Source organism: Podarcis raffonei, chromosome 7 (genome assembly GCF_027172205.1).
Source record: "Podarcis raffonei isolate rPodRaf1 chromosome 7, rPodRaf1.pri, whole genome shotgun sequence".
NCBI classification, from domain to species: domain Eukaryota; kingdom Metazoa; phylum Chordata; class Lepidosauria; order Squamata; family Lacertidae; genus Podarcis; species Podarcis raffonei.
The window spans coordinates 41,126,671-41,146,720 of record NC_070608.1 but is presented as its reverse complement, the minus strand read 5'-3'; the positions used below and the strand labels follow the sequence as shown (position 1 = coordinate 41,146,720).

General features: G+C 39.8%; 1 protein-coding gene and 1 long non-coding RNA gene across 9 annotated transcripts in view; one reads left to right on the top strand and one right to left on the bottom strand.

Moving 5' to 3' along the window:
• Nucleotides 1–20,050, top strand: part of SPIDR (scaffold protein involved in DNA repair) — a 177,691-nt gene that overhangs the window by 88,291 nt on the left and 69,350 nt on the right. The gene's annotated exons all lie outside the window — the stretch shown is intronic.
• Nucleotides 790–20,001, bottom strand: LOC128417500 (uncharacterized). Of its 2 annotated transcripts, XR_008331482.1 has the most exons (3): nucleotides 19,434–20,001; nucleotides 8,138–8,324; nucleotides 790–1,165 (listed from the first exon to the last, which is right to left on the bottom strand). It is a non-coding gene; the product is annotated as an uncharacterized LOC128417500 (long non-coding RNA). The 2 variants fall into 2 exon arrangements; XR_008331481.1 differs by lacking the exon at nucleotides 8,138–8,324.

The window sequence follows — 20,050 nt, the reverse complement described above, 5'->3', positions numbered from 1 at the left end:
TTTGGGCCTTGCCTGTGTTAAAACCATAGACCCGTCTAATTAAATTTAGGGTTGTGCATATTCCTTGATCATACTGTGGAATCAGTCAATTTTGTTACTTATTTTGTGAACACTTGGTCTATGGAACTCACAGCTACATTGCTTAACAAGTCTGGTGAAAGCTTTATGTTTCATGGACAAAATACTAAACTGTAGTCTGAGAGTGAAGGAGTAATTCAGTGCTTCACATTCCTTCTTTTTTAAGCATTTTATGGGGGGGGGATATGGTCTAAGCTCTAGATATACCACTACTCACATTGTGCCTTCTTCCCTTCCCCTCCGTGCTCCCATAGCCAAAATGTTTAAAATAAAATAAAAACCTACCTTTGCAGCACTGTGGAAGTGGTGGATATAACGTTCTATGGAAGTACAGAACTTTGTACTTGACATTTGGTATCTATTACTTTGATGTTCTACTCTGGGGACTGTAGTTTTGCTTAAGGTACTACATGTGAAGAAATAAAATACAAGCATTTAATTGTCTGTAGGTTAGCAATAAGGTTCACTGCTGATTCTGACTAAAAATCAAAAGGGAATGTAAATATGCTGAGCTGGATAACTTCTAGTTTAGAAGTAGTTAATATCCTGAAGGCTGGATAGGATGACGTGAACAACCATGCATGGCATGAACCCACTTGAGGAATTTCTAGCTGAGTCATGTTTAACCCTCTGTTAGCATAGCTAAACCCTTCTTTGTTCCATCTCCCTTCCCACTCAGATGTATGAAAGAAGTAGAGAAATAATGCACAGTCCTTTTATGTATGTATTTAACTTTCTAAGGGCAACTGCTCAAGGTTCAAGGATATGATAAAAGTAACAACGAGCAAGGTAGACACAATCACAGTGTGCATTAGTTCAGTAGGAAAATAATCAGATTTGTGTTTGTTTTGAGCAGTTCATACCACCATCAATAATCTTAACATGAAGCAGTTTTTAATGTGATTCATTGCAGGCTGCAGCTGCTATCGCATTCAATTAGTTCTACTAGAGACTGGAATTTCCAGACCGTTCTGAACATTGGGAGATGAAATGCTCTGCTGACGTCAGGAGCTGCTCCTGGGAATGTTTTGCATTCCTCTTCCTGGCAGTGGTCAGGTGGCTTCCAGCAAGAAGGAAGGAACAGCCTCTTCCAAAAAGGAGGGGGGAGGGAACAAGTAGGGAAAAGAACAGTTTATAATAAAAGTATTGTGGAGGAGGCACTTTCAATGCAAGCCAGATTTGAAATTGGAACCAGATGCTTCACATTTGAAAGCTGCATAAATGTTAAATGCATCTATTAGTGACTGCGATGGCTGAAGTATTTGGCTGTCTGCCACACTTTTAATCTCATTGCTCTGTACTGAAAAGAAAAATAAAAAGGTTGAGAAAAACAGATTTTTTTTTTTTTTGTTACTGAGCTTTAGACTAGTATTTTTGGAGAATAATTTGAGGGCAGGAAGTCTCTTTTAGCAGAAAGCTGTGCAATATAAAAGGGCCAATGAGATACATACTTCTTAATTATGTTGTTGTTGCTGTAAAATAATATATTCAGTTCATCATGAAATGAGAAATGTAGTGATACTAAAGATTATAAATGGAAGAGTGAATATCTTTAGTTGTTCACATATATAACAACAGTATATTTGCAAAGTATTTAGCTTGGCATCTGCTGTCTATAGTATTACCAGTGAAACTGCATATTTACCGGTAATTTGAGCAAAACATTAATGGAGCATCTGAAGTTAATGGCTACTCCTTACCTTATAACATAAAATGTGGAGCCCTGCTGAGAATTCTCTGAGGATTCCTTACTCACTGTAATTCAAGCTAGATTGGGATTTAAGTTCCGTATTGGGAGGAATTGTGTCTGGACCAGAATGGATTCTAGGCAAAAATTTCTAGGGAGCACTAGAAATTGCCATAAATGTGGATGTGGCTTATGGATCTCATCACAATATTCTGGAGCAAATCTCTACTTGTCCATGTGTACTAAGACCTATTGTGACCTGGTGATGTCCCTAGGACATGCCAAATTTCACCATTCATCTTTAAAAGTATCTGATACACTTTGCAGGCCAGCTGTGTCATCAACTCTGCATTGTTGTGTGATGCTTCAGAGATCTCTGGAATGTTGTGATGACATTGTCGAATTGATGAAGTAGTATGTGATGTACCAGTGCATCTTTGAGTCAATTTTGTGATCAGTTTGGTGAAACTCTGGAGGTTTATGCAGTGTGCAGGTTGGTTGCTTTGAGTCTAGAGTTTTTGGTGGACTTCAGAAAATATTCTGGGCCCATCAATACTTTTTCAGAGTGTAAAGTGATTGGTTCTAGCATCCCTAGATAAAATATCAAAAGGTATTTAGACCATATCAGACAACTGCTTGTTTCTTGTCACACCACTATAGCAAACATTGGCTACTGTTTATTGAGGGAAATGACACATAAGTGTGCATTCTACGTTGTTCTTTCTGCTGTTTTTATCAAAGCTTCTTATATGGAGCCAGAGGTTTCCATGATCTTGGATGAGAATATTTTTCTTACGTTTGTTCTAACTGGGCTGGATTCAGCTACCAAGTTCCAGTTGTAGAGGCCTGTGTAAAGACTTCCGTTAGTGCAATGTGGTTCCCCCCTCTCTTCCACTACACATGGAGTTTGAAGAGCCTCTTGGCATAGAGGAGTGGGGAATCATTCTGTCTGGCAAGCTGAAATTCTTGTGCCATAGCACTACACTGAATTCCACCCACATGAGTACACCAGTAATTAGTCTGACAGCACCGTCTAATTATTAGACTATAGAATTTGGACAAATAATATTGCTGGGATGAAGTTCCTCTGTGAACATTATTTATTAAAACTGAATTCCATGTGATCCTTTTGTGGTACGTGACATTCTGCACTGAAGAAGTGCATCTTATATGTAGTAGGCATGTCTTGCCAAATTAATATTGCAGGCAAGGAGGCATGGTAATGGCAATGGGATGACAAGACGGCATCAAAGGGTTCAAAATTTTAATATTATCTACCTATCACTTCCTACTTCTAAGTGCATTAATAGGCACTAGAACAAGACTGCAGAAAATGTCAACATACTTAGGTCCTGAAACGTTTCTGACTGGGAATCCAAAGCTGTTTGCATTGCTGTTGTTGTTTTAATCTTCTCAAGCTACAAAGCATTGGTATGAATCCTTCCCTTTACGTTATTTATTATAAAACAGGGGTCAGCAAACTTTCAGAAGGGGGCTGGTCCACTGTCCCTCAGACCTTGTGGGGGGGCCAGACTAGATTTTGAAGAGGAAAAAAAAATGAACGAATTCCTATGCCCCACAAATAACCCAGAGATGCATTTTAAATAAAAGCACATGATCTACTCATGTAAAAACACTCGGCAGGACCCACAAATAACCCAGAGATGCATTTTAAATAAAAGGACACATTCTACTCACGTAAAAACATGCTAATTCCTGGACCAGAAGGTGATTGGGCAGGATCCGGCCCCCAGGCATTAGTTTGCCTACCCATGTTATAAAACAAGCACTCTCCTGAATGATAGGATGACTCCGTGCAAAGGAAAACAAAGGTCCTGTACCTTAATAATTGTGTAGAAAAGGGATTTTTGGCCAGCGAATGCTTGTCATGCAGCAATGAGAAAGCTGTACTTGCTGGTGTTCTTTTTGTATAACATTTCAAAGAACCACTCTTATGTCCTGTTTTGTATCTGAACACCCTTATTTGGGGAGTAGTTGTACTACATAACAGCTTTACCAGTTTTGAAACCAGTATCTTGGGGTTAAGGTTCAGTAGAATATGAACATTTTATGCTTTGCTATTTAACGTTGTCTTTGAGGGTTAAATCACATAGGTAAGTCTAAAGAATAACTTACTCATAAGCTGAACAGTGCTTATGTTTCATATCTTTATATACAATGTTCACTGAAGAAGAAATATCCCCACTATTAAAATAACTGAGCATTATTTTTCTGCAACAAAGAGAATCACTGAAAGCAGCATGGTTGGTAACTGCCCAAAAATGTAATCTAATGCTTATGTGGCTCCAGTGAAATGTGCAAATCTTAGTGTGTTTCCTGGTATACACTGAATTGGATCTGCAGTTTCCTGCTATATGGGAGGAGTTAACACTGAGGAATTTCCAGAAATGTTGAGAACTGCTGACTCATAGTACACAAGCAAGTTATCCAGCTGAGGTTAGTTTCAGGGAGGTTTTGGAGTTCTTGGCTGAAGCAACTGAAAAGTATTGCAGTAACATACAATTTTATTTTTAGCAAGGTGGGGGGAGGCTGTTTTGCTTAGCATAAAATGCTTGCTGACCGACATTTCACAGTTTGAGTTATTTCTTTATCTATTTTTAGTATTTGGAAAGCAAATTGTTTTTCTGACATTACTGCCCTTTGCTGTCTGTCCCCTCCCCCCCAAAAAACATTGTTAAGGCCTTGTAAAAGGCACTTCAGCTGTTAACAGTAGATCATAGTGGCTTTAAAGATGTAAATAAGAAGGTGATTTCCCAATTAAGTCAGAGTAAAGTCAATGGAATCAATGGACAAGTTACTAAAGTCCATTAATTTCAATATGTGATTTAGTTGGATATCACCCATAGATCCAAAAAACTTGTTGGAATTGTATGGTCTACCAATATTTGATTCACGTTTTAGGAACCCGTTTTGAACCTCATGGGTCATATGTTGGATTTATGCAAAAATTAAAAAAGAGAATTTGTAATATGAATGGTAGTAGTCACTTTCACTTCAAAGGAAAAAATCCAAATGCACATAGATTCTAAAGCAGAAATATATGTTTTATCTAATGTTGACCAAATACTATAGAGGCAGAGGGGGTCTTCCTGAACTTTACCTCAGGAACTAGTTCTGAATCACACTTGATAGCTTTTTAGAGCCAAATTAAACTTATTAGTTGATGTTTTTATTGGCTGCATATTAAACAATAGTTTATTGTTTATTGTGAATGTGGAGATTACTCATACTTTATTCTTCTTCTAGTTTGTGTGTGAGCAACAAACGGTAATCCGTGGCTTAATGTTGCATCCAAACCGAGAATCATGTTGTGTGTTGCTCAGACAAGCCACATTTGGGAAGGAGGAAAGTATATGCATATACATAGTAAATCATTGTGTCTAAACACAGCCAATGGTATTTGCCTAGTAGTACATGGTCATCATGTATGTACATATATGAACATATGCGCCATCTAGGAGTTCCCAATTAATGTTTGTATTGCATTGTGCGTTATGCATTGTTACAAACTCTGCTTCCATATGAACAGCAATTTGTAAATAAATATTAATACTAATCATTTCTAAGATTTTCTGCAATGTGTTAAAATGTGTCATTGAGTAGAATTACATTTTAGCCTTCAGTCAAATTTCAGGTAATAGTTTATTTGTAGTGAAATGATTTGATCTCTGTTCTTAGGTAACAGAAAGAAATCATTATTGTCCACACAAAGTGAAGCTTTTCAAACAGTGAGTAGTTTTTAGTGTAGGAAAGCCCTTGGTTCAAAGCGTTTTCTGTTAAGGCATTTAGCATTCTTTACAAGACTATGCAATGTTTTTAATATAGAAAGAACATGCTGTCTTGTCAATGTCAGTGCGGTGTTTGGAATTTGTTCCACGGTTCATTGAGGAGGAGCGTAAGTCATAAGCCAAATGTCAGAAATGATATTTAGATGTTTCATCCTATGATGGGTACAGTCTGTATTCAAAGAACACCCCAGTTTGTATGTAAATAGAAGTCAAATAACTATTTTTTAATTAATGTAGTGAACAGCCACAATAAAGTCACTTTTATCTGAACTGTGCTTGCAGGCATAGTTTTGAAATGCGTAACATTTTTGTTGAGTTTAGAAGTGAAAAGCCAGGATGAGCAGGAACATTCCAGTGTTAGCAAATCTTTCATTTGGAAAGCTGTTGCTGCACGTGATTTGTTTTGCAGAAAGAGGTTCAAATTGTTATAGCAGGAACGGGAAATAATGTGTTGATGTGTGCTGGTAGTTGTATTCTTGTGGTTGTACTTGGAATACTTGATCTAAAATGTCTGTGGCGAAAGTGTTTGTTCAGTCTTAACATGCGTACATTGAAAATATTGCAGATTTTCACATTCTGAAGCTGGATTGTACAAGCACAGCTTAAAATTGTGTCAAGGAGGAATACATTCCTTCCAAATGTGTTTATTTAGTTAGAATATTGGAATAGTTAATCAGCAAATCTCTCAATCATACGTGTTATAGTTCTTGTGGGATATTTGAGAATGGAGAGTTTGAAATATAAATTGTTATCTATAGTTGAACTCCCTCATTGACAGACAAATGAAATAAAATGCCCGTACTCGTGTGTGTGTGTGTGTGTGTGTGTGTATTCTCTCTCTCTCTCTCTCTCTCTCTCTCTCTCTCTCTCTACCAGGAGCAGCAAGACATGCTGAAAGGATTGGGAAGTCCCTTTCTCTGGGTCAACAGAAGGCAGAAAAAGGACACTAACGTCCTGGGTGAGGGTGGACTTTCTCATCTAACATCTCTCTCTGCCTTGGAGCAGACAGGTCTCAGTGAGACCTCTTCCAAAGCCATTTGTTAGCAACATTATTATTTGAAAAGCAAACTAAAAACTCTGTGTTAGAGGAATGAGAAAGAAGACTCTTGTTTTCTTCTCCTCCCCACCCCCATCACTGTTTTTAGTCTAATTAGGGAACCTAGACCAGCGAAGCATTCACCTAGGAATTTCCAGGAGGACTTCTGTAATTCCTTATTCCTGAGCTGAGGGACAATGAATAGGGCCAGGAAGCGCTTGATCAATCCTCCCCCAGCCTACCTCTGATTTCTCCAGACTCTCTGAGCTCCCGAGCTCCCCTTTTTTCCCAGTGGGTCCCCTGAAGCGTGTCCTCCATTTAGGGGTGATACGCCCATCACTCACTCCCCTCACAGAGGTTTCATAATCCGTTTCTCAGGGTGGGATTGGAGTTGTGAATGGAGGCTTTCACCATATGCACCAAGAAATTGAAGTCAAGTTTCTGAAGTCTCAAAATGTGCATATTTTGTGTGTGTGTGTGTGTGCACGCGCGCTTCAGAAGGGGAGAATATTTCAATTTACCGTAGCTCAAGATAGGCTTGGCGCCCCCCACCCTATTCTATTTAGTGTAAATAAAGTGTCGTTTATGTGCACTGCCATACTAAGTAGTGGTTTAACAAATCCCTACACCAAGGTGTTTACAATCAAAATAAAGATATGGGGGAGCAAAGAGTACAGGAAGAGACGAATAGAGGCAATGGTAAATTGCTTTAGATCATCTCATCCACCTGTCTAGCCTGCTTGAATTCAGATTTCTATTTTGTAAGGAGGTGGGAATCACAGGGTTGTTCTGCTGGTGGTGACTAGTGGACTTTAGAAGTGTATTCTGCTATTGACAAGAAATCCCAGAACTTTGAGAATCCTAGGTATTGTCAGCAACTAATATTGCAGTAGGAGGCTTCTGCAGCTATAGCTATTTTAAAAAACTTTTTTGGGGGGTGGGAGGACGTTCCCTGAGGACTCTTCCTCAGGACAACTGCTTTTATAAGTCGAAGCTTTTAGAATGTCCTGATTCTCTGTGAGTAATTTTATCAGTTTTCTGTAAGTCTCCATTATAACTTATTTTCTTATACTTTTATTTTGCTTTTCAGATGAATACTTCTCCCATCAAATTAAAAATAAGAGTCAGACCCTTCCCTCAGGCTTACAAACTAAAAAAAGCAACAAAACACCAGAGTAGTAGGGTGGAGAATGAGAGGAATCCTGATCAGTTTCCCCCCTTATTTGTTAAGCGTAGAATCTGCTTTGGGTGTAGGGTGCTGTTGTTTTCAATATTAGGTGAGTTCTTATAGAGCCTCCCTAATGTAATTTTCTCCACTATTACCTTTGGCTCTGCCTTGGCCCATTCTTTGACGCTAGCCTGTTCGCAACCATTTAACAGATAAATTTGCTGGCTCCTGCTCCACTTACTTGCTGTGAGATAAATGTTTGTGGTTTTTAGAGGTCTTCTGCTTTGCTCTTTTGGGTTATCATTAGATGAAAGTTTTCTCCTAAAAAAACAAAATATCTGTTTTAAGGGATGACCTACCCTTGCTTTAGACCAGGTTTCTTGTTACACTTATGATGAAAATTATTCCTCTTGTAAGAGATTGAATGCCATTCTTGTGTATTTGCTTAAGAACTCAATCCAGTCATTGTGTTTGCAGTTTGGCTGTCTGCCTTCTTCCAAGTACCGTAACTGACTAAAATGAGCAACTCCCTGGGAGAACAGAATCCTGGGGGAAAAGAGGGGGAAACCCACAGAGGTGAAGGAGTTCATTTATGTTTTGTGCCAGAGGTCAACTCATAGTCCATTGTATGATACTCTCATAAAATTTCAACTTTTCTTCATAAGCTCTGTTTGAGTAGCATGTCAAAATACATTAAAACAAATTTCAACATGGCTGCTTTTTAGTTTATCAGGTTAGCTTATTAAAAGTGCTAGTATGAGTATCATGTTCATGTGTAAAGGCTTAGAGATAAAGGTTTTCAGCTTCTGAAATCTAAAAGACTATTATTTTTACTAATTTTATTTATTAGATTTATATACCACCCTTCATCAAAAGATCTCAGGGCGGTGCGCAAGTGCTCTTTATTCATGGTAGCTGACTCCTTTGAAATATTGTGTTTTACTATGTTGCAACTCAAAATGTGAGCAAAGTAAGACTGCTGTTTCCCCATTTTTATATTCAGTTTTGTATATTTAAATATTCAAAAAACCGAAAGAATAATGAACAATTACAGCACACATCCAAAAAAAGCTGTGTTACTTTTAACCTTGTGCCTGCACTATTCTTCCGTTATTCTTCTAAAATGACCCTGGGAAAACACATGATTGTTAGGTAAAGCTCTTCGATAACAATTCATACAAGGTGTAAAGAACTTTTTTGTATATCCTGTTCTCACAGAGGCCAGCCAGATGCCTATGGGACACTGGCAAGTAGAACTTGAACTCAAGAGCACTGTCCATTTCTGTGGCTTCCATCAACTGGTTTTTAGAAATATTATTGCTTGTGACTGTAGAGGCAGAACATAACCATCATGACTAGTAGCCATTGATAGCCTTATCCTCCATGAATTTATTCATCCAGTCCTCTTTTAAAGCCATCCAAGTTGGTGGCCATCACTTCTTCCTGTGGCAGCAAGTTCTATATTTAATTATGGACCGTGTGAAGCACTGAAAACCTAAAAAAGGTGGCAGAGCATCTTTTAAACTGATTGCGGCAGGAAAGCCAAACAGAGCTGAATAGTTTTCAGTTTGGAACAAATCATCCTCCAGGAACGAGGGTGAAAATGTTTATGATTTTTCACATAGTGGAAGAACAGAAAATGCATTGAGAGTCCAGGGCACCTAATCGCAACTCAGAGAGGCCATAAAGCATGGTTAAACAAATCAGTCTGTCCATGAGCTGCATGCAACTTGTGCTCTGCTGCTTTTGCTCCTCTCTTCCTCCAGTTGGAGAAACAAATAATGGAGCATCTAGCTTAGTGTTGCATCTGAACTAGCAAACAAACAACCAAGATTTGTTTTAAGCTTCCGGGTTTGTTCAGGAGAAACATACATGCACTGGTTTGTATGAAACAGCAAAGCAGCCACTCTGGTTAGATTGCAGCTTGTGTGCAGTTTAATTTGCCTACTCGTGTTCAGTCCCTGGTGTTTCTGGGTAGGGCTGGGAAAAACCTTTTCCTGAAACTCTGGAGAGCTGCCTGTCTGTGTAGATAATGCTGAGCAAGATAAAACTGGCATTCTGCCCCCTCCCTCCAATTGATATGACTGAGTGGCTAATCTTTTGCCCCAAGGGCTCTAGAAGTGGATGTGCATCACATTGACAACACTCAGGCATACACATGCAGAATAGGGGGTTATCATCTGTTCCCACTCATCAAATTATTGATGGTGGGGGCATGATTTCATTCCCATCAGGGTTTAGACCTCTCCTTCCATACTGGTAGTGTGCCTACTTTAATTTTCTTTCTTTTTGCCATTGCTGCCAAAATGTGGGTTTTTGGAGGGGCTGGAAAAATTTGTTCGGAGGTCTGGGTAAAACCCCTGAACTTCTAGCCGCCTCTGGTTTATCACTTTAGTGTTGCATCCAAGCATAGCTAATGAGAGAGAGAGAAAAATCTGGATATTTTACCTATGTTGAGATTGAAATAAGAATATAGGACGTGTACATGTGTGTAATATATGCAGAATTAAGTAACAGTTTTTAATCTAAAATGTGATTTTGAATATCACTGAAAACATTTTAACAATACTTTCTTTTCATGTAATTGTAAGGTTAATCTTCATCTTGTTGTTATAGCACCAAATAATTATGCACAATTCCTTTGTAGTGGAATGTGTGATTGAAAGCATGCTGTTCCATTGCGTCATTTGTTTGAAATAATAATACGAGCTCTGGTGTTTGACTGATGGTTTAAGACACTATCTTTATGTAATATCCAAAGATCACAAATTGAACATATATAGAAAATAGAAGAACAAATCTGTTCACATACTGATATCCAATCTTGCATTTCTATGAAATCTGATCTGGGGCACATCCGCATTTACTTTTTTTATTCCTAGTATCACATGAAAAGTTGTAAAGCCTGAGAAGGAGGCAAAATGGTTTCCATTCTTTTGGAACCACTTTTATCTGCTATTCTAGAAACTGAAAATTAAGCTACTGTTGTAATTGCCATGGATTTGAATAATATTGTAGGGGTTATTTTGTTTTCAGTCAATATAAATACAGCAACAGAGTCATCTATGCTTGGGATACGGAACTGGTGATCCTCTAGAGCAGCAGTTCTGAACCTGTGGGTCCCCAGATGTTGTTGAACTACAACTCCCATCACCCCTAGCTAGCATGGCCAGAGCTCAGGGATGATGGGAGTTGTAGTCCAACAACATCTGCGGACCCACAGGTTGAGAACTTCTGCTCTAGATGTTGTTGTATTCCATCTCCCTTCATCCTTGGCCACTGATCCCTGATCCAAACCTTCCCAGAATTACTGGTTTAATGCACTGCTCTGTGCTGTACTGCTGTATGTGTACATTTATGGTTGGGACATAAATGTTTTGGACATAAATGTTGATTGTGGATTATGAAAACATATATATGATGTGAAGAAAAGCTTCCTCTTTAGAGTTAAGACTTTATTCCTTAACTGAGTTTTGTTGTTGTTTAGTCGTGTCCGACTCTTCGTGACCCCATGGACCAGAGCACGCCAGGCACTCCTGTCTTCCCCTGCCTCCCGCAGCTTCACCAAACTCATGTTCATAGCTTCGAGAACACTGTCCAACCATCTCGTCCTCTGTCGTCCCTTTCTCCTCAATCTTTCCCAACATCAGGGTCTTTTCCAGGGAGTCTTCTTTTCTCATGAGGTGGTCAAAGTATTGGAGCCTCAGCTTCAGGATCTGTCCTTCAAGTGAGCACTCAGGGCTGATTTGCAATTTCGTCTCTGTTTGCAATTTGGTCTCTGATTCCTCTGCTCCTTCGAAATCTAGCTTGTACTATACAATGCAGTCGTAACCATGTCTACTCAGAATTAAGTCCTTCTTAGTTCAGGTGGCTTACTCACAGGTAAATGGATGGTAGTTGCCTTCATATTAAATTACCTTTCAGCCCCTATAAGTAACTGGTCTGCTGCCAGGTAAACAGAAGCTGTGAGTTTTGTAAAGCCAAAACTGTCCCTGTAAATCTATCCTGTCTGATATAGGGGCCGGAACATCCTTCCCCATGATAGTGGAATCAAACAGCTTAGAAGGTAAAGGATTATGATGGTGTCTTTCTCTACTGGGTCAAGAGGTGTCACCAGGCCAGAGGTAGAGGAGGAAAAGAGAATTCGGTATGGCCTTCCACCCCAAGGAAAAAGGGGATACAGAAGCAAATTTCTGGCTTAGTTGCAGGATTAACATTAATTACTCTATTTGTAGGTTAACTATAGTGACTATGGAATTGTTCTTTTAATTCTAGAACTTTGAGAGCAGTGAATTTATCTACATCAAAATGTCTCTTTCTCCTCCATATATGAATGCAAGTATCACTGAAAATTCTATGCATCTATTTGGTTTCTGGTTTTGTTCTCTCACGTCAGTAGACTCTTATCTCAATGTCTCTGAATCTTCATGGCCTGAGGAAGTTGACCTTCTCTCCAGTTGCATTTTATTGAAGCAGTGAATACGTTGTTGAGTGTACAGGCGAGGCTCATACCCTGAGAGACAGAACTTACTAGTGTAGGAATTTACTATGCAGAGAATAAAAATAATTGCAGAACTATATATTTATTTACTAAAAGCAAAGCTTGTTTTTCTACTTGATTTCTTTTCTATTTTCTCATCCATCATTTCTGTTATCCAACACAGACACATAAAACTTTAAAGTGCAGAAGAGAACTCTTTTGCATTCTGGAAAGATTAAGATTTTAATATTTAGCTTCAAGGGTGACAATTCTGCATTAAGGCATTCAGTACACCAGTAGCATGAAGCAAGTTGTAAATCTACACTTGTGAGTGGGAAAATGTTGTAGACTGGTGTTGTTGTTTTTAGTACTTCTCCCTTCCATAAAAACATTTGTTTTGAGGCTACCACTAGGTATTGTGTGGAAGAAAACTTGGGAAGCCTACATTACACAAACACTCAAAATAGTTTATTTCTGCTCTCCTGTTGGAGTTCTGCAATTACTAAACTTCATTCCACATAAAATAATACTGGTAAGCTCACTACCTTATGAACCAGAAGCAGAGTTCCACTCACAGAATGGGTGTTGTTGTTTTTTGCCTTGAACTTCCAACTGCCAGCCTGTTGTATCATCCCCACCCCTTCACCATTCCTAAGGGTTGAGGGATCTACTGGAATGGCATGAGATGTAGTGAAGAGACTATAGCTCACTATAGCTGAATGGGGGAATAGGAACTTGGGGGCCAAATTGTGCGATTGGATGTGTCTTTCCTTTCATGCTAGCCACTCTTGGATTGAAGCATAGTAATAAAGTCGTATTACTGACTTTATTCAATAAATTTACTCATATCCCCTCTCCTCCCCCGTATGCTTTTCTCCATAGCCAATTTAGCAGGACACATTGCACTGGCTGCCACTAGCGCCAACTAGTTGTATCTGGCCCTAGATTTTATGTTTACTTCTATTAATTGCAGTGGGTTTTAGAAGAGGGGTGGTGCTTTTGTTGGGGGACATGTCATGTTCCTTCTGGAGAAGTTTGTCCAGCTTTGGTCCCGTTGCACGTCAAGACCCCGAGGCCTCCCCCCATGATGAATAAAGACACTAGGACACAGCATATTAGGCTAATGGTTAATGGGCAAAATTTAGGCCACAACTTTATTGGTTACAGAATGTGAGCGGTATTGGCTTAGGCATTGGAATTGAACTGACTATATCTGACTCCTGCCCGCCTGCAGCAAGTCTCACAAGGGTTAACCACCAGTAGGGGGAACTTGTTGATGCACATCAACTGGAAGCTCCCCCTAGAGTCACTGGAAGGTGGTGCCATGGCCCCAGCTAGCACCCAGGCTTTGGACAGGAACCACTACCACCGGATTCCTTTAACAGAATACCCTTTAGTATGGAGGGGCAGGTGATGGCCACACCTCACCTCCCCCGAAAAAGGTTTTACCAATGCCTAACGCCAAACCTTAAGAAGTTCTGACGATAACTATGAGGTAGGCAAAAACCAAATGGCCAGTGCCAATTTGCCAAGTGGAAAAATTCCTACCAGGCCCCTCAGCGGTGACCAACCGAGGTCCATAGCAAGGCCAATTTCGAAGACCTGAAAAGAGGGCGGGAAATCCTCAAAGCTGGAACCCAAAAGGACATTCCCCTGCCACACGGCTGGTTAAATTGCCTAAGCCACACCCCCCCAGCTGACCAGATTGGTCGGCTGGGGGCCGTGACATGGCAGGGGCTCTCCTAATGATGCGGCGGCAACATCCAGCCCCCTTTGTGAGCGAGAGACCGTGTGGTCTGCTTGCAGCACCGGCCCACCCACCCGGAAGTGGACTGGCCTTGCGGAATATCTTCAGAAGAAGAAAATTCTAAGAAGTAAACCCTACATAACTCTGGAGTGGAGTCCCTAAGACGCCTGGATGGCGCCTTGTACACCGCCTTCTGGCAACTCCTGCAGCCATTTTGGTGCAAAATGTCTTGCTCTGCTTTCCTTTGGACTACATGAGCGAGGCTGAGAAGGGAATCTTGTCATCTGGGCAGCCCAGGGCCCTTATACATACACTGCCCGGGCTTGCATCCTGGGGAGGTCACTGCTGCTAACTTCACCCCCAGAGGTGCTCTCCACCATCTCTTGAGACAGACAGATGCCAACAACAACAGTTAATTGTAGTTGTTGTTTTTAAATGAATTATAGGATTCCATACTTCTGCTAAAAATACCTAGTCAGTGGTTCATGAAATCAGTAATAGGCCAGATGTGTCAAAAACTGAGCTCAAATAAAGAATTCTGTGTGGGTTCAGTGTGACATAAATGAAAAACTAAAATCAGTTCATGTTAAGAGTTTTTCTTTCATTCATCTTGTTTGCCTTTCAGTCCTAACATACCCCTTTCCTTTTCATCAGCATCTGTAGTATATTTCAAAATTAGCCCTAAGGCGAAGGGAGCCAACAGTCTCCACCAAGGCTGTAATATTGCTCTTCTGGCAAGCGTCCAGCAGGAATTGGATACTGATATGGTCTGCACAGGATCTCTCATCTTTGCCCAGAGCCTGTCATGGTCATCATGTTAGAACTGCTTTGAGCAGACAAACAGATAATGTTTTAAAGAAGTGTTGTATATAGTGATTAGGATGTTAATAATGCAAGAAAGGAGCAGTCACTTACATCCTAGGATTAGGGGTTGGTACTGTATTGCTCAAACCAAGTCTAATCCTTTGACAATCTTTATTCTGCACCCTCTAACATTTCCTAGGAAGGCAAGAAATCTTCTCTTGATGAAATGTGGTGCCCTTCACATTTTTTTCAGCTTTGCTTACTTACTTTCTTACCACCCTCCTCCCTAAGGTCCCAGGGCAGGTTACAACCTTAAAAACAATTTCAAACAACTTGCAATCATAGAATTAAATGTGGATCCTTTAAAAAAAAAATTGCCCCTCAAGTGTCAGAAAACAGGGTAAAGAGGTGCATTCTCCGGAAGCCATATAATGAAGGTGCTATAAACTTCAAGTCTGCTCTTGTAAAGCTATGTCATGCAAATAGTTATGCCCATATGATTTTTTTTCTCTCGAAATGCAGCTGAATAGGAAGATTGCTTAATTGGTTTTGTTGGAAAGATTTAAAAGAAGATTAGACAAAATCATGGAAAATTAAGGCAGTCCGTAACTTTTAGTCCTACTGGTTATAATACCATCAGTATTGGAGGCAATATCCCTTTGAATACTACTTTCTTGGAAATATGAGGAGGAGAGTGTTGTGCTGCTTGTGGACTTTCCATAGGCATGTGATTGGCCACTGGGAACAAAATCCTGGAGTAGATGAGCCATTGGTCTGATTCAGCAGGACTTTTCTCATGTTCTTACCTCTGCTTGATTATTTAAGTACTCTTTTTCGAGGGAAGGTCAAATCGGGCCAGAGCCAATGGTGGATGGAGCCACCTCTTTTCTCTCTGCTCTTGCTTCACCCCAACAATATCTGAACAATTTTTTTGTAATGTGTTAAAAGCTAATTTATGTAACTTTTTGATACTCTGGGAATATTCTCATGGAATATTTATAATGAAACTGTTCCTAATTGCTATATTTTGACTGTCTACACTTTATCCTTTAAAAAAATTATGGATTTTTTTAGGGAGGTCATAAAAAAATTATGGATTTTTTTAGGGAAGTCATTAATCAAAGTTCATTGTCACCATACTCAATCAGGAACTTGGCTGTGAGCTGGATGTGGATCACAGGTTCCCAGCCTCTGATTAAGCATGTAAAACACGTAGATAATATTCTTTACTTACAAGAGTATAACTAATTACATGAAAATGAGAGATCTTTTTTGTTTTTAGTTCTCCTCCAACTAGAATTGAGCTTAGTATCCAATTGCTAAATATGCTTGAATTAATGGTTGACCTGATCACAGCCTTTGCCTTCTTCTCTGTTTCCTGTGTGTAATAAAAAACCCAAGTCTCAGGGCATTCTGAAGTGGTAGTCCATTTCTGTTTTGGAGTTAAGCAGTAATACGAAGTATATGAATAATGAAGCTTCTGGGAATTTGAAATAACTGCAGTACTGAAGGACTGGTTAAACCTGCCAATATTTTCATTATGAGCTCCTAATAATTCTCAAGTGATTAAAGTTGGCAATAAAGTTTTCTTTGTGCAGGAACCTGGCAAAGAGTGCTACAGCTTGGCAGTAAGATTTAAAATAAAAATTCAAAAAATAATGCACACTGAAATGTATTTGAGATATATCTTGAACTCCACAGAACTGGGAGAAAAGTAAACATGGCAAATTAGTCTTTACTTTGTAGTGTGCAATGGCTGTTCTTGCTCTTAGCAAAGAAAAAAAGGAGGGGGCTAAACTCAGTGGGGTTATATGAGGACAGAATTTCAGTCTTAGTTTTGCCTTTACTTTGTGTTTGTGGAATTTGCCAACACTTGAGAATAACTTCAGCTTGATTGTTTATCTTGCCGAATCTGTCTGCCTCAGTGAGCACCATCTTACTTCAGATCTCCAATGAAATTACAACTGCTTTATTTTCTTTACTTTTTTGTATTTCAAAATGTATTGTTGTTCATTTCTTATCTGATATGGGGAATTAGAGAGTTACGAAGGACCCAAATTTTGTAATTATATTATTCAGGCTAACCATATCATATCCCTTTGTGAAATCCCAATAGTGTGCAAACAGCTTTTCATGCTATGGGGGATGGAGCTGTCCAGAAAACCAATGGCTTTATTGATAGCAGATACAAGAAATCAGCTATATAGGCAGTATATAAATTTAATAAAATACTTTAAAATATTTAAAATGCATTTAAAATTTAAAAAGTACTTTGTGTATGTGTATTACTTTGTGTATTACTTATAAAGTAATCTGTGTATGTGTTAGAAAATAAACCACAATTTCCAACAGTTCACAACTAGCACATACCATTAAGTCTGAGCATGCTCTAGCCATGGATCATTTTGGGAGAATGCATAGATCACGGAACAAGGTCTGATTTCTGCTAATAACTGTTGTAGCAACTGTTTACATAAGCACTCCTGATAAAAATAATGTCAAACAACAGGCAGTTGTTTCTCAAAGGTGGCTTATGTGTTCTAGTTGTATCCAAGTTTTTTTCTGCTCTAGAGAGCACTGGATTAATGCCATAATGGGGAACAATAAGTGTAATTGTAAATGATAATCAGGAAAAATATGTGTCTGTTTTATATTGGCCTCTACTTCTTGGCATTGCATGTCATTTAGTTGAGAGCAGGCACCTGTACAAAAGATATAACGTTAATACACAGCTTGGCAGTTCGCTGCCAGTAGCTAAAGAGCATTGGTTCCCCGGTAAGTGTGTGTCATGTTGAAAATGATTCGCTTGTCGCTTTCTGATTTACATTTCACTAATATTTGTTTATGAATAACTAGATCCTGGTATGCTGACAATCTGAAATGAGTGCCTAATTCATGCCCCCCCCCACACACACATCCCGAGTCTTTTGCTGTAATTCTAAAATCCTTCTCTTATGACCACATGGCTTATCATATCCTGTCCCCCTATGCTGTGTGCCACCACAAATTGCCACAATATTTTCACCTGCCCAATCAATATATTGCTGGTTTGTGTGTCCTGTAATTTTCTGATAGAACAGCCAGCCATTCTTTTAAGTAGTTAGGTCACAAACAACTTGGGGTTTTAGAAACCGGCATGTTGAATTGTGCATAGAAATGGCCCAGGTGGAAGTGTAGTTGTGTTAAAACTTACATTGTGGTCCCTTCACTCAGTCCCAGTTGGCAATCTAGCTGCAGTATTTTGAACCAAATGTAGTTTCTGAATAGTTATCAAAGGCAGCCCTTCATATAATGCATTGCAGCACTCCGGGTGAGATGGATTTCTGAGATTAGAACATCTCTAGCCAAGAAAGGTTGCAGCTGGGTCACCAGCCTGAATTAAAGGTGCTTCATGTCATGGGTGCCAGCTGGATCTCTTCAGACAATTCTGGAGTTAAGAGCATTTCCAGCCTGCAAGAGTTATCCTTCAGAGGAAGTACAGCGCTCTCCAGCATAGGCTGACCATCACCTCCTAGGTCAGACAAACCATCAACAACACTTCTGTCTTCTCTAGAGCGGCCTTCATATCACCCCAAATCCTTCAATGACCTAAGCAGTTTCATATAGATGGTATATAGGAGCACTCAGTCGCACAGCTTAGGGCAAAGCAATAGATGCCATGTACCACCTTCTGGAACAACCATCCAGAGAGGATCAGAACTGCTAGAACATGGGTAGGCAAACTAAGGCCCGGGGGCCAGATCTGGCCCAATTGCCTTCTAAATCTGGCCCGTGGATGGTCCGGGAATCAGCGTGTTTTTACATGAGTAGAATGTGTGCTTTTATTTAAAATGCATCTCTGGGTTATTTGTGGGGCATAGGAATTTGTTCATTTCCCCCCAAAATATAGTCCGGCCTTCCACAAGGTCTGAGGGATGGTGGACCAGCCCCCTGCTGAAAAAGTTTGCTGACCCCTGTGCTAGAACATGGCATTTCCCATTTTGGACAGTCAATCCAGTAGTATACCATGGTATCAAAAGACTCTTTGAGGTCCAAGAGAAATAATAGGGCAACACTCAAAGTATATATATTTCCTTGTATTAGGTCATTCGCTGGGGCTACCAGAACTGTTTCAATGCTGAACAGTAAATTGAAATTGATCCAGATAATCAGTGTCATTCAGTGTCTGTAGTTGTCTGGCTACAGTGTCATTCAGTTGTCTGGCTACAAATTTGCCTATGAAGGATACATTTGAAACTGGTCAACACCACCTTCAGGAGCCAAAGGAAGACTGCCACCTTGCATGAGCAAGATAGGCAGCAGATGGGGCAGCTCTAGTGCTACTTCTACTCAAAGCAGACCTATTTAAATTAGTGGGCATGATTAATCTAGGTGCATTAATTTCAGCAGGCTTACTCTTTATAGAACAGGGTTGGATGCAACCCCTTCTTAACACTTGTCTATTTCAGTTTGGTTCAGAATTGTTCTATTAATGTACAAGTGGCTTTACATTAAAAAATACCTCCCATAATTTCCCAGTGCATTTGTGGAATGTTAGCCACTCTGATCTGCAGACACCATTACTGTGCTGTGAACTGAGGTTTCGACAGAACCCAAAAAGAAAGTGTGCCCTGTTATGACAAACCTGGAGTGATGTTCCCATCATTGTTTCATTTACCGTAGTCAGGCAGTTTCTGTATGACTGAGCGTCACAATTTTCCACACACCCCAGGTAATGAATAGGAGGAACTAATTAAAAACCCTGGAAAGTAAATGCAGTAACAGAATGTAAATATAGTTCAGCAATGTCTCAACCTGTTTGATTTTGCTACTGCTGCACTACATAGTTAACTATTTGAAAACTTTGCCATGCCTTTTCCCATCATATGCCTGTAGTTTTAGCAATCTCTGCAAACAGAGTTCTATGTTTATTCAAACAAGTGAATAGTCACCATCTGTAACACAGACACTCACCAACCTAACTCGAGCAGAGAGGGAAGCAGTTGGCTGCCAATTAGTTTCTGGACCCAATTCAAAGTGCCGGTTTTGACCTATAAAGCCTTAAACATCTCAGGACCACAAAACCTCAGGGACTACCTCTCCCTATATAAACTGACCTGCACCATTTGATCACCATCTGAAGCCCTTCTTCATGTGCCTCCTCCATGAGAGGTCAAGAGGGTGGCAACATAAGAGTGGGCCTCTTTTGCAGTGGCTCCCTGTCTGTGGAATGCTCTCCCAGGAAGGCTTGCTTGGCGTCTG